We start from the raw sequence: 7729 nt of genomic DNA, 5'->3' as shown, positions 1-7729 counted from the left end.
AGAGCGACTTTTATTTTTCACTGGAAGAGAGATGTGTGTGTCAGTGTGAGTGTGTGTGTGAGTGTGTATTTGCTTGCAGCCAGTAAATACCCCCTTTTTCAACCTGGACATGTTGTCTTGGAATTGTTTTGTTTACTCTTAGAGACGCCTTGTAGTCACAAAGTAGTCTACAGTTTAACACAGATAACCTAAAGTGGAAAAACATTATCTGGGTAAACTGTATACTTTGTACTACTCGCATTTTATTCTCTTTCAGTGTTTTTATAAAGGAAAAGGAAACTAGAACATATTTGGAGAGTGCAAAACTCACTGCCACAATGGATTTTGTGGGTGGTTTGACAAGCTAATGAGTGGGTGGTTGCTAGCTAGTTGCTTGCTAGTCAAAAAGCTCCAACTTTTCCCCTACTATATACGGTGAAAAACTGTATTGGACATTACGTTTTAATTTTACGGTAGTACACCGAAAAAGAAATATCGTTCGCAGTAAATAACCGTAGATTGACATTCCCAGAATTCCCTGTGTTACATTTCAAATTGGATGTTTTTTGTTGTTGGAAATGACTATGTTTCCTCCTATTATTTTTTTTCTTATCAGTTTTGTACAACAGAGCTGTATGTTACAGCTAATGTTGTTAAAATGAATGTTTATTGCATTATGTCAGATGTGTATGAATTACACTGTGCACCTTCTCTGTATTTTAGTATTTAAAAGCTGCTTGTGATGGGCTTTGGTTTATCATGTGACTTACTTATCATCATCCACTTTTGGTGATTATCAATGAATTACAAATGAACAAAACTGATTTCAGTCCTTCAATTGGTTGGTTTGTTGACATTATATCGGTTAATGAAATTACGGTATTTAAATGTAAATTTAATTTAAACATTAAAATGTGACCCTGGAGCACAAAAGCAGTCATAAGTAGCACAGGCATATTTGTAGCAATAGCCAACAATACACTGTATAGGTCAAGTTTATGGATATTTCTTTTATACCAAAAATCATTAGGTTATTAAATATAGGTCATGTTTCCATTTAGATATGTTGTAAATTTCCTACCGTAAATATATCAAAATCTAATTTTTGATTAGTAATGTGCATTGCTAAGAACTTTTCTGTACAAGTTTAAAGGCTATTTTCTCAATATTTACATTTTTTTTGCACCCTCAGATTCCAGATATTCAAATAGTTGTATCTCAGCCAAATATTGTCCTATCCAAACAAACATTACATCAATGGAAGCCAATTTACTCTTGTGACTGGTTTTGTTGTCCCAAATGTTGCTGCCATATTTTTTTACGGCACAATTCTGGCAACTACAGCTACCAATTTTTTTACCATAAAATTTACAGATTTACACTACTGATTAAAAAAAAACTTGCTTCATGTTTACTGCAAACAAATCTTTAAAAAAGTACTATGACACTACCATGGTCAGTGAAGGTATCAGATTATTAGATAAAAAAAAACAAATTGCATATCAGGATGCAACCACATCGCAACACCCTGGCAATGGACCACATTGTTCTATCTTTAAATCAGAGAGTTTTTCACATGCAAACACCAAAATCTATTTTTCGAAGTCATACTGTACTGACATGTGGTAAGAAGCACACCATGTAATACACACAGTGCTTCTGCTATCCCGTGGTTTTGGAGCAGGACATGTGATGGCCTTCAGGCGATAAGTGCTTCAGGGAGATGAATCAGATGATGAGATTGTTCATGTTTGTGTTGGGATACCCACATGATCTCTCAAGACCACAAAAACACATCTTCAGGGTGAATAAGCTCTGTTCCAGAATTTCTGGACACAACCCATCCGTTCTGCTGCTTCAGGATCAGGATCAACAGCCCTTTAACCTGTAAGAGAAATCACAAGTGAGATCTCTTGGAAGGTGCTGCTGTCTGTATTTATTTATTTACTGCTGTACTAAAGCATAAAAATACCGTACATGTTTGCAAATATTTAGGAAACATTGCTAAATTCACATAATTGTTTCTAAGAAAACCAATGCTACAGCCAGTTATTTTACTTTTAAAAAACTGGCGGAAAACACAGTGTATTGCAGCCATGGAAGATAGCAAATGAAGTAGGTCAGAGATGGCAGATTCTACCTGAACTAATAAGCCTTGGCATCTATCTAAAAAAGCTCCTCTTTGTAATCTATCATTGTCCTCAATCTGGCAACCCGCATAAGCAGGGCAGGAGAAACAACTCTTTCCAATATTTTGAATTTGGACTGCGGTTTCCATTCCATACTCTAGCTGTCCATTTTACATACTGCACCTTTAATATCTCAACTGTTTCTCCTAAACATCAATAGCATTAAATGTATTTTGTTTAGTACAAATTTTGACTTTTACTTCAGATGTATCTCCAAATAAAATACCCAGAAAAATAATGTCTTATTAATATCTATAATAATATATACTATTCTATAACTCTATGACATTATATTCAAATACCAATCAGTAAACAATGCATTCTGGGCCGACAAACCTCTACACTATTTAAGATATTCAGATCAGCTCATAATGTTTACATTCATCTAGCAAATCTGAGACATTTAAAGCCATACACACACTGAGGATTCATCTTTGCTGTGTGAATTGGGACAAACTGCTCCATTAAAGACATTAAGCTTTCTTAAATGGCTCACCGTTTTCTTCTCAGTCAGAATATAGAATTTTTTTTAATGTTAGACACAGAAATGCAGCTTTTCCCAGAGGTTACTGCGTCTAACCTACATCATTATTATAATTATGCTGGCTCTTGTGTTTCCTGTCAGCCCCTATAGACTCAGAAAGAAAACTATGTACGGAATAGTATACAAGTGCTACTGCTCTTACATTTATGTAGAATGCATCATGTCGAAATTGTTGAAAATATAGTTGAAATAAATCTCGCCACTTTTGAAATAAAATTGTTCATTTGTAAATTTTGGTTTCAAAATGTCTTTAAAAGATCAACATTGCACATGCATTAAGAACAGGCACATTTATACTGATCTTACTATTTTCTTTTTTTGCTATGTGCATACAATGCATAGTGTGTTATTTTTTTCTAAAATGTTCATATAAATCTGCTCATCACATTTCACCTTGGAAATAAAGATGTTGCATTTTCAGTAAAAAATGTCTTAAAAAGATCATGCATACTATATACAGTACATACTGCTCTTACAATTTTTGCAGTATGCATACTGTCCATATGTGTATTTTTAACTAAAACGTTTCTATAAATGTTATCACATGGGATCTTGTAGAAAATTTAGTAAACAGAATTAAGAACAATCTTAATGCTACTATATAAGGGCTGCACTCACATACGATTTATCGTGCAGCCCTATACTACACACTGTATGTTTTTCGATACTACTACTCTTACTTTTTTTGCAGAATGCACACTGTGCAAAGTGTGTAATTTTCTTAACTTGGCACAAAAATCAAAAATATTTAGGTATCATTTTTAGTAAAACTTTACTACTAAAATATAAATATTGCATGCATAAAGAAAATATATGCATACCACATGCATATTATTTAAGCATACTATCTGTGTAAAATAATTTAAACTAAAAAATTTCTATAAATTTCTGTTCATCTTATGGTACCTTTGGTACCTATTTTTTATTTTTTTTATTAGAAAATGTCTTAAAGATATCAATATTAATGGCGAAAGAATGTATTGAAACAAAACGCTGTATATATGTTCAGGGTAGTATACTACTAAACTTGGGCAGTTGTGGCCTAATGGTTAGATAATCTAACTTGTATCCCAAAGGTCACAGGTTTGAGTCTCGGTACCAGCAGGGATTGTTGGAGGGGGGAATGAATGTCCAGCATTTGGTTTTGGTTGGTTTGGTTTGATTAAATGCAGAGCACAAATTCCAAGTTTGGTTCACCATACGTCTTAAAAAGCATACTGTGTAAGCAATTTATGCATACTATACTAGTGTGCATACTGCAGAAATATAGTAGTATGTCATTCTGAACTCAACGAGCAGAACAAGCTGTGCCCCCTGCAGACGGATGATGAATCTGAGGAAAAGTCTGCGGTGTTCTCGTTAGGAGGAAGACTGATATGAAGTATAAATAAACATGTAAAGGCAGACTGGTGTCTGTTGGGTTCATCCTCTGATGTTGGGACACGTCAACATTTTTCTGCTGATAATAACGAATATCTTCATCGTTAGAGGAGAGAGAGAGAAGGAAAAGAGAAATGAAAGCTTGTATGACTCACACAATCAAAACAGCCCTATCCTGCTCTGTACGTCTATTTCATGTTTCTTCCCAGCCATTATTTTCCTGTGATCAATTTTGTATTTGTTTCTAATTTTAAGTGCGTAATTTGCTGTTTTGTTCTCGGTGCTTTGGGCCGTGACTCATGCCTCAGCATGGCTTACTCTCTGTATTTACGGAGGGATTTCCTAATTAAAGCTGTCAAATGTTTCAGATGCTTAGAGCAAACAAATAAGAAAGGCACAGGAGAACAATTAAAGGAATAATTCACCCTGAAACAAGACTTCTGTCAGCATTTACTTCCCGCATGTCATTTCAAACCCTTCTGATGCTATTTCTTCTCTTGGAGATGTTAAGCTGTATGTTCATGATGCTCTTTGAACATCAAAAGTCAACAAAAGTATCATATTATCACTTTTACAACTCTCAAATCTTGGAATAAAGATATATTACAGGGATGTATATATAAAATATGTGTATCTGTATATGTAAAATTTCTGCATATAATATATGTGTGTGTTTGTATTTTTTCTCATTTCTTTGCATATGTACAAGCCTGATTGGAATATATGCATAAAACTGATATTCAGCTTTATTTACGGCACATATTGCATCCCAAACACTTTGTTGATGCTGTTGTCCTCTTACACAGTAAAAAATTATTTTCAAAGTTGTAAATAGGATTATTGGAGTATGTTTCTATAAGAAACACTTTATAAGTTCTCTAAATAACACTTTACTTAAACCCTTTATATAATGCAATATAAAAGTAGTTTAATGCATTAATTATGCCTTATAATGCAACATAAATTGCATTACATCTCGTGAATAATTGTAACCACAGTTAATACATTAATACAATACATAACACTTTTTGATTCATTGTTACAGTATGCATTTTATATATTGGTTGTAATTATTTACAACAAGATAATTATAATGTATTACAACACACATTATGAATAATTATAATGCATTACACCATTTAATAAGCCTTTATAATGCATTACACATAAAGGCTTTAAGTGTTACCAAAAATACTATTTAAATCTTTCTACTTCCATTTTTTTTACATCTAACTCAGTGTGTAACTTGCTGTTTCTTCCTAATTATTTGTAGTATTTACAAGCAATTTCAGTATGAAAATAGTTTAAAAGTATATCTTTTTCAAGTTAAGTGTTAAGTAGACTTAAAACAACAACAAACTTTATTAGTGATGGAAGTGGCTCCACAACTAAAGGACAGCTGAATTTAATAAAATAACTTTGACTAACATTTGATATTGTTATAATTATTTATGATGGAGTTTCATAGTTGATTGGGTGTTGCACAAGATAATAATGCATAAATACATTTAGAATGCCAAAATTAAATGAAGATATATTTTTAATGCGACTTTCACAAAACAAAAATAATTCTGCTAGTTTTAGCAATAATAATAATAGTGCTTGGCTTAGCAAACACCAATAAAAAGCTGCAAACTCTGTCTTTCTGCTGGATGTGTTTCTGGGTAATGATGATGAAGTGCTTGAGTTCTATTCTTCAGGCTAAGAGAGCGAGAGAGAGAGGTGTTTAATGTGACAGGGTCCGCACTAAACCAACAGGCCTCTGATATATACACTGATGAATGGTAAACAGCCTCTTCACCCGGCTGCGGGGCAAGAAAGCGCTTACACTAGGAGAATAAATCATTCATTTCTCATAAAGGCATATACTGTACTGTATCTGTGGGCTAACAATGAAAGCACATTTCTGAAACATTTATACCGAAGCTTCAGATGAACACAAAGGATGCAGGAGCTTCTTTTAATGTTGTTTTAGTCAAATTCTTAAAACATTAACTGCAGGCTACAAAACACAACGGGAAATGAACAAAGTAGTGGAAGCATTGCATGCATAGATGGCATCTAAAAGGCTCATTCTGGAAATGTTTTGCATAGTGTAATGATTCAAAAGACAGTCTTTGTCCCACAGAGCAGCTTTAATTGCAAGCATCTGGGGATGGTTTGTGTGCAAAGCATCATACTTTCACAGAAACAACAATTAACCTCAAACAGAGTGATAATTTCTCTGGAAAAGCAGGAATTAAGTGATGTCGGTGGCTATGAGAGAGTATCCCAGGGCAATTTTTTCTAATTGGTCCCTATAATCAAATTTTCAGCATTTGCCACAGTCTGCAGCTATTTATGACAGTGAAAATTGTCTCGTTAAGAGCATTAGAGGATTCATAATGTATTATGCTGTGCTGTTAATTTTGTTTTCCATATTTTGATTAAAAATCTTTTTTATCATTAGAAATGGAACGACGCAGTGTAAAACAGGTTAGTTTGTCTGTTAGACCCTGGTTAAAATAGATGTTATAAGAAATCGACCGAAAATAACTTTAACATTAGTTCCATTATGGTTCAATCAAAATGCAAGAAACCTGGACCGCTCCATCACAGCAGGCCATCATAAAGTGACTTAAGGATCTCTGTTTAGATTCAGCTTTTATACATGCGTGTATAGGCTATAGACATACACACACGTGATATGTTTAATGTGAAAATGTATCATGGTTCCAATAAAAAAAAATATGGAAACAGCATGTTTTCAACAATTATAATAACCAGACATTTTCATGAGCAGCAAATCAGCACAGAATGATTTCTGACAGAAAATGTGACACTGAAGCCTGGAGTAATGATGCCAAAAATTTAGTTAATTACATTTTACAATATATTCTGATAGAAAACAGGTATATATTTCTCTTAATATTACAGTTTTTCCTGTATTTTTGAACAAATAAATGTAGACTTTGATGAGCAGAAGAGACTTAAAGAAAAAAGCTTACCAAATTCCAACCCCAATATTTTGAACAGTATATTTGTGTCTTTTTTTCATTTATTTTATTTTTGTTTGCATAGTTTGACAATATTAGAGCTTGAGATAGAAATGATGCACTAAATATTCCTTTTACAATTTATTTAATTAAAAATTGCGGGAAAGAGGCACAGTAAAAGGACAGTCGTATTTTGGGTGAACATACTTAAAGTGTTTACTTTGAAACACACATTGTGATGATTAGTATTTTCATAGATTTTTACAGATTGGAAATATGTTGGGAACACGTATATTAAGATAGAAAACATGTATGTTTCTTAATATTACAGTTTTTCCTGTATTTTTGAACAAATAAATGCAGCCCTTGGTGAGCAGAAGAGACTTAAAGAAAAGCTTACCAATTCAAACTTACCATTGAAACACATGATGATTAATATTTTCATTTTTACAGATTGGGAATCTGTTGGGAACACGTGAATAAATAAAGTTGAAAATACATTAGACATTTTTAATGTGACATTCATATAACTAATAGGCTAGAATAAATAATAATACGTTTTAAAAAATAAAATAAAATAAAAATCTACTCCTGGAACAAAGAGGAGTCTGGTTTTGAAGAAAATTATACCAAGTCACCCCACTTGTAGTGCTTTTACTTTC

Source organism: Carassius auratus, unplaced genomic scaffold, assembly GCF_003368295.1.
Source record: "Carassius auratus strain Wakin unplaced genomic scaffold, ASM336829v1 scaf_tig00038657, whole genome shotgun sequence".
Classification (NCBI taxonomy): domain Eukaryota; kingdom Metazoa; phylum Chordata; class Actinopteri; order Cypriniformes; family Cyprinidae; genus Carassius; species Carassius auratus.
This window is presented reverse-complemented; position numbering follows the sequence as displayed.